At 46.7% G+C, this 7,635-nt stretch overlaps 1 pseudogene; it reads left to right on the forward strand.

The window, feature by feature from the left end:
- LOC137095579 (claspin-like) overlaps positions 1-3,034 on the forward strand; it is a 138,548-nt pseudogene extending 135,514 nt beyond the window's left edge.
- Positions 3,035-7,635: the final 4,601 nt, after the last annotated feature.

Consider the following 7,635-nt stretch of genomic DNA (forward strand, 5'->3'; position numbering starts at 1 on the left):
CACCATGGACCATGACTTGCTGATTCATCGATTGGCTGGTGTACGAGGTTTAGCCCTGAAATGGTTCAATTCGTTCCTCTGGGACTGGAGACAGAGGGTGGAGTGGTTAGGCCAAAGCTCTGAGAGCTCCTGCCTTTGCTGTGGAGTTCCCCAGGGTGCTATCCTCTTGCCCCTGTTATTTAACATCTACGTCCGGCTACTTGCTGGACTGGTGCGGAGCTTTGGCATAGAGTGCTACCAGTATGCAGATGATACCCAGCTATTCTTGCATCTCGAACCTGGGACAACCGCGATTCCTGAGAACTTTAGGCTGTGTTTGGAAGCAGTGATGAGTTGGCTGCGAGCGAGCAGACTAAAAGTGAATCCTGCTAAAACTGAGATACTCTGGCCTGGCCAGCCACCAGAATTAATCCATTCTCTTCCTGATTTTGATGGGGAAGCTCTGGTTCCGTCTGCCACTGTTAAAAGCCTTGGGGTTGTATTGGACTCATATCTGACGATGGAAGCCCAGATCACTGCCATAAGTAAGCAGGCCTTTTTTCATCTTTGCCAGGCAAGGAAATTGGCATCCTACCTTTCAGTAGAAGCATTGGCAACGGTAATCCACGCAACAGTCACCACGAGGTTGGACTATTGCAACGCCTTATATGCCGGCCTTCCGAAGTCAACCACCCAGAAGATTCGGATGGTCCAAAATGCAGCAGCCAGGCTGCTAGTGGGATCATCTAGCAGATTCCATATCACACCGATTCTGCAACAACTGCATTGGCTACCAATAGAACATTGGATCTCTTACAAGATACTGATCCTGATATTTAGAGCTCAAAATGGCCAAGGACCTTATATCTTAGGGACTGCATCATTTCTTTTCTCCATCAGTGGTCACCTCGATCCACCCAGGGAAATCTCCTATACATACCAGGCCCTAGGGAGGTACACCTGGAAGCTACAAGGCGTAGAGCTTTTTCAACCTATGCTCCAATTCTGTGGAACTCATTGCCTCCATACATTAGAGCAATGTCGGAGTTGCGACATTTTGTAAAGGCACTCAAGACTTGGCTGTTTGGTTGTGCATTTAAGTAATCAGATCTAATTTGCCAAAAAGTCACTGTTGAATGTTTTTATGTTTAATGTTTTTATATTGTGTAAATGCTATTTTAGATTGTAAGTCGCTCGGAGCACCTTGGTGGAGAGCAACTAATTAAGAAATAAAGTGAAGTGAAGTGAACAGCAATTCTTACAGTCAGGAAATTCTTATGAATGTCAATTGGAATATCCTTTCCTGTAATTTGAATCTATTGCTCCAAATCCAGGCCTGCTTCCTCTCCCTTATGACAGCCTTTCATGAGGCGGGGGGGGGGGGGGGGGGTCGTCGTATTGTCTGTGGTTTGAGCAGCAGACTACATCTCTGGAGAAATTACTTTTGGTAAACTCAGTCCATGCTGCTTGAAACTTATGCCTCTGGATAACCTCCTTGCTTTTTACAGCTGAAGAACAGATACCTGCTGAACCGACCCAAAGAAGTCTTGCAGAAGCTGGCGGCCATGTCGGGCCTCAACCCAAACGCCCCGAGGAACTCGCGGAACTTTGTCTTCCAGACGCTCTCTCCAAGAGCAAAGAGACAACAGAGAAGCCCAAGCCTCAGGTAGAAGTCCGATTTATTTGAGTGGATGCTGGTTGCTTAGACTTATGTTTACATTATTATTTCCCAAATGGAGCATGTTTGGGTAAGGATGTGAACTTTTGTAATAAAAAATACCCAGTTAATTTTTAATATTTTTGACAGATTCCACTGTTGAACAGGATACTTTTTCTAAGGTTTAAGTGGAATCTTTTAACTTTGCTCCATTGTGTCCTAGTCTCCAGAGTAGCAGAAAAACAAGCTTTCCTCATTCCTCAGTAGAACTTCGTTTCAGATATTTTAACATGGCTCTCATCTCCCCTTCTCCCACCCTTCTCTTTTCCAAGCTAACCTTCCCTTGTCTTGCTGTCTTCTAGGTCAAGAAGAGAGCTCCCGTTCCCATTGCAGCACCTTCTCCCAAACGGCTGTGTCTCGACAGCATTTTAGCGCAAGAAACCCAGAGTATCTTCCAGTACTTGGAGAGATAAACATTGCAGTCTGTTGCTACCACATCCAGTCTAGTTCCATCCACTTTCTATATTACCCAGAGATCCAAAAGCAAGACCATCCCAAGTGTAAATCCCTAATCTTGTGGGGAAAACCCCATGCTATATGGATATGTTGGCGTTGGAGGCACTGGATTTTTAGGCACAAAGAGGATAACAAGCAAAAACAGGGTATGATTTACGTAACTGGATTTATGCATCAAGTGCAGCATTAAAGTTGAGCCTGCTTTTCTCCGCCTTGGTCTCCTCTTGGTTTTAGTCTCCATCTGACTCCCAAGAAGTGGTTTATTTTGAGGCTATGATTCCATGGTTTTTGACCACTACAGAAACTGGTATGTATTTTCTCCTGTGCTGTGGGAAGCATCTTGGCTACAGAAATGGGACCGTTCCTTTGTTTCCTCACCAAACTAATTTCTGTGAAGACAACTATGTACTGTAGAGCAGGATACAGAAAATCCTTTTCCTTTTTATTCCCTGCACCTCGTCCTCATGTACAATTTGTCTGCTTTTTAATATATATTTTTTTCTTAACAAACCCTTGGATTTGTGTCAAGGAAGAAAGCTAAGAGTATCGTTCCATCGGATGTGACTCCCTTTGAGCTGTCCACGAGTCCATACGAACACTTTAAACCTTTTAAAATGGAAAATAAATCTCTGGAGCAAAGAGATGCTCTCTCCAATTCTGGTCAGTTTTGAGGCAAGAAGATGAATGGAATCACACACCATTTTGAATGGGTTGCACTTAAATGTGAATAGAGCAACATTCTGCCTGATGCTTAATGTCCTTTCTATTCATCTCTACATTGGATTTAGGCCTCTGAGGAACGTGTTTCCAAAGGCTTAAAGTTATTCCTACATTGTAAATTTATTGTGTTGGTTTGTTTATCTGAGTGCATGTTGTATGTGAGCGTATGTCTTTTAAAAATAATAAAATTGGTTGTTTATGACTTGTGATATGCTAGAATAGTGGTTCTCAACCTGGAGATCAGTAACCTGGGGGGGGGGGGATTGCAAGGGGGGTTGTCAGAGGGGTTGCCAAAGACCATCAGAAAACACAGTATTTTCCATTGGTCAGAGGGGTTCTGTGTGGGAAATTTGGCCCAATTCCATCATTGGTAGAGTTCAGAGTACTCTTTGGTTGTAAGTGAACTATAAATCCCAGCAACTACAATTCCTAAATGTCAGGGTCTATTTTCCCCAAGCTCCAACAGTGTTCACATTTTGGGCATCATGAATATTTGGTCCATATCCATCATTGTTTGAGTCCAAAGCATTTTCTGGGTGTTGGTGAACTACAACTCCAAAACCCAAGATCAATGCCCACCAAACCCTTCCAGTATTTTCTGTTGGTCATGAGAGTTTGGTTCAATGCCAAGTTTGAGCCAAGTTTGGTTCAATTCCATCGGTGAAGTTCAGAATGCTCTTTGATAGTAGATGAACTATAAATCCCAGCAACTATAACTCCCAAAGGACAAAATAACCCCCCCCCCCCCCAGCCCTGCCAGTATTCAAATTTGGGCATATTGGATATTTGTGCCAAATTTGGTCCAGTGAATGCAAATACATCCTGCGTACCAGATATTTACATTATGATTAATTACAGTAGCAAAATTACTGTTGTGAAGTAACAACAAAATTCCCTGTCATAGTCAACTGTGAATCGCACATATGGTAATTCCTGTGCCTGCGCAGAACAGCTTTCAGAACCTTCTAGAAATTCTATTAAAAACATTTCTGGCTGTAGGCCCCGCCCACTCTCCCCTCTGAGTATAAGTAGCCAGTGAGAGGGGCTACAGCCTCCAATTCTCTTCATCTGCTGCCGAAGCAGCAGCGAGAGAATCTTCATTCAGACTAGCTTCCCTTGATTGTTTTTTGGTAACTCGGACTGCCTGACTTCACTTCTCCTTCTTTGACCTGGATTATATTTTGACTTAAGGAGCCCCCGGTGGCGCAGTGGGTTAAATCACTGAGCTGCTGAGCTTGTTGATCAAAAGGTCGCAGGTTCAATTCTGGGGAGCGGCATGAGTTTCCGCTGTCAGCCCTAGCTTCTGCCAACCTAGCAGTTCAAAAACATGCAGATGTGAGTAGATCAATAGGTACCGCTCCGGCGGGAAGGTAATGGCACTCCATGCAGTCATGCCGGCCATATGACCTTGGAGGTGTCTACAGACAACTCTGGCTCTTTGGCTTAGAAATGGAGATGAGCACCACACCCCAGAGTCAGACATGACTGGACTTAATGTCAGGGGACTACCTTTATCTTTACCTATATTTTGACTTGCCTAACTATATGTCCTTTCTGTCTTGGCTTTGATATTTCCCTTTTTGTTACAGTTTTTGACCTGCCCTTGCTGTGCCCTGTCTGTCATTATGTCAGCAATGACGTCTTTCAAGTGCTGTGCCAACTGTCCTATCAATTATCCTGACTATGATGGACATTCCTTATGCCTTCTTTGTCTTGGAGAGGGACATTTGTCCCAAGCACGTCCAGTCTGTCAGGCGTTTACACCGCTGACAAGGAAGTATGGGGAGTCTAGCTTAAGGCTGCATTATACGAGAAGGCTCTTCTGCCAGCAGCCCCCTCTAAAGATTTCCACGGGCCTTCAGGTTCCTGAGGAGCTTAAACTATCCTTCATTGGCGGCTAAAGTGGCAGGGCCTCCTAATGAAGGTAAAAAATGCCAAGGTGAGGGATCGCCAAGATGGCGGACGGCCTTTATTGCAGCGCTCGAGCCCTGAAAAAGGGCGGGAATTGCTCTCTACAGGTTTTTTCAGGCTCCTTTGCAAGATTCTCCTCACCACAAGGAGAGGGCAGGTCCCCTCTAGTGGCCTCACAGCTGCAACTGTTATCTGCTACAGCTAATCAGAAGTAGTCTGTGTCGTTTTACATCATGGTTATAGACTATTTTTCTCTCAGGCAAGTACCTCCCCCTCTATTATTATTATTGTTGTTGTTGTTGTTGTTGTTGTTGTTAACTACTTGCGGGGTAAGAGGCACTGGCATTACAGCCACCGGGTCCTTCAACAAATGGCTCCTACCTCTTGCTGAGCTTTCATCTTCCACAGCCAAGCCGCTTGGTCTAAGCTGGCCAAGGCTGAGAAGCCCGAATTTCCCAGCCTGGGAAAGGGCTGGATCGTGTATGAATAGCAGAAGTAGAAGGTGGGAAGTCTAATGCTCCTCCGGCTGCTACTGCATGCCTCAACATCACCCCTAGTGGACAGTCACCACACTGCAAGAGCCCCCATTTCAGGGCATCCTTGCCATTCTTGGAGGGCGAGCGTGTTATTTGCGGTGGCAATCCGCGCTGATGGGCTTCCAGCTGCCATCGAGGGCTGGGGAATATTTGCCTGGGACCCCACCGATCTCTGCGTAGGAGTTCTCGGTGGAGATGGATAGCGGTGGCCTCTGGAGTCAGAGCACCTGGGTACTGGCCACCGAGCTCGAGTACATGCCACCAGGCCCGAATCTGCCTCTCAAAACTGGGAGCTCACAAGGCATCAATTCAGCCAGGCCCAAGTCTGCCTCTTAAGGCAGGGAGCGCACGGGGCGCCAGTTCAGCCAAACTCAAGTCTACCTCTTAAGGCATGGAGCCCATGAGGCATCTATTCAGCCGAGCTGAAGTCTGCCTCTTAGTGCCGCCGTAAACTAGCCTGCGGGAGCTAGTTCTGACAGAATTCAACAAGGAGAGTACACTGGCAATGCCGCCCTAGCAAAAGAAAAACCACTCTGGCACGGAGAAAGAGGCGGAGAAAGGGGCGGAGAGAGAGGCAGAGTCTCATGACGTCATGGACGTGCTGGCACAGTTTGCTCCCGCAGGCTAGTTTGCGGCGGCTCTAGGCAGGGAGCGCGCGAGGCGCCAATTCAGCCGAGCTCTAGTCTGCCTCAAGGCAGGGAGCGCATACGGTGTCTATTCAGCTGAGCTCAAGTCTGCCTCTTAAGGCAGGGAGCGTGTGAGACGCCTATTTAGCCAAGCCCGACCTGCCTCTTAATGCAGGCAGCGTGTGAGGCGCCTGTTAAGCTGGCCCCGAGCCTGCTCTCAAGGCAGGGAGCGCGTGAGGCGCCTATTCAGCCGGGCCCGACCTACCTCTTAAGGCAGGCAGCACGTGAGGCACCTATTCAGCTGGCCCTGAGCCTGCTTCTCAAGGTGCCAATTCAGCTGGACCTGAGCCTGCTTCTCAAGACAGGGAGCGCCTCGGGTGCATCAGGGGGCTGGAGGAACCGATATGAGGAAGGGAAGGGCGACGTGTTGCCAGAGATGCTTCAGTGCTCCCTCTGGTGGCCGTTCCTCCTGCAGCTCAAGGCGCCTTCTTTTCCCCCGTCCTTGCCTCCCTCGGTGCAAGTGTGTGCGCAAAGCCACAAACTCCTCCTAGTCTCCCCTGGAAACAAGGAGCTCTACAGGTCGGCCCTCCAGGAGGAGGGTTGCCATGGAGCCCTCGGTACCGACCTGAGGCTTCTCCCGCCATGGCCCCAATGCCGGCATTGGAGTTGGCGGAGGGCGGAGCATACTGCTGCCAGGACTACATCAGCCCCAGGCTCGACCTCAGCAATCCTGCCCTAGACACTGAGGTCCTTTGGGCTTGCCAGGTATTGCTCCGCCCATCTTTCCCCACTGGTTGACAGATACAATAAGGATTCGGGTAATTGGAAAGCACCACATGTCTACAAGTTTTGATTGCTGGCAAAGTTCATAGATGTGGAAGACCAGTTCTACATAGATCTATATACAGGGATGGCCAACTGTACAGTTGTCGTGCTAATACTGTACACATCGTATTAGGCCTCCTTTACTGGAATGGACACCCTCAAGTTAAGACTAACAGCTGGACTTAACCCTGCAGACAGTATGGCCCTTTAAGTATGACCACCTTTCCCCAGTCCTAACCTTATGATGAGAAGACTACCTTCAAATGTATACGTGTGACTATATATATATTTCTCTTGTTCTGCATATTCTCGAAGGCTAGGTTTTGTTCTAATGTTGTTGCTGCTGAATATATTATGCTTAATTCTATTAATAGCACCCACCCTTCCTGTGATGTCACATGACATTGTTCCCAGGCCGAACATTTTGTCCATGAGATCTCAGTCTTGACCAAACAATGCTATCATGCTAAACCCAATTTTTAAGTCGGCTGCTCTGCTTCCAATACCTTGGAGAGTGTACAGATGTATTGGATTGATTATAATGTTTAGTAATTTCCATCTTTTATTATTATTAATAATAGGAGTAATAATAATATTTATTTATTTTACCAGTTATATGACCATTTCAAAATAGAACATGAGTAAAAAAAAACAAAGCAAAAAGGTCTTTTATTGTTCTTACTTTCTCAAATCAGAAATGTCATATCATCAGCACTTGAGCATTAGCTCCTCCGACTTACAGTTTTGCTATCTCGCACTGATTTATCTCTGTAAACAGATGGCACACTAGCCTCACTATTTGCCAGAAGTGGAGACATACAGCATTTCAGCATTTCCAGTTTTGTATGCATCACCATCCATGCCC

This window comes from Anolis sagrei, chromosome Y (assembly GCF_037176765.1).
Source record: "Anolis sagrei isolate rAnoSag1 chromosome Y, rAnoSag1.mat, whole genome shotgun sequence".
NCBI classification, from domain to species: domain Eukaryota; kingdom Metazoa; phylum Chordata; class Lepidosauria; order Squamata; family Dactyloidae; genus Anolis; species Anolis sagrei.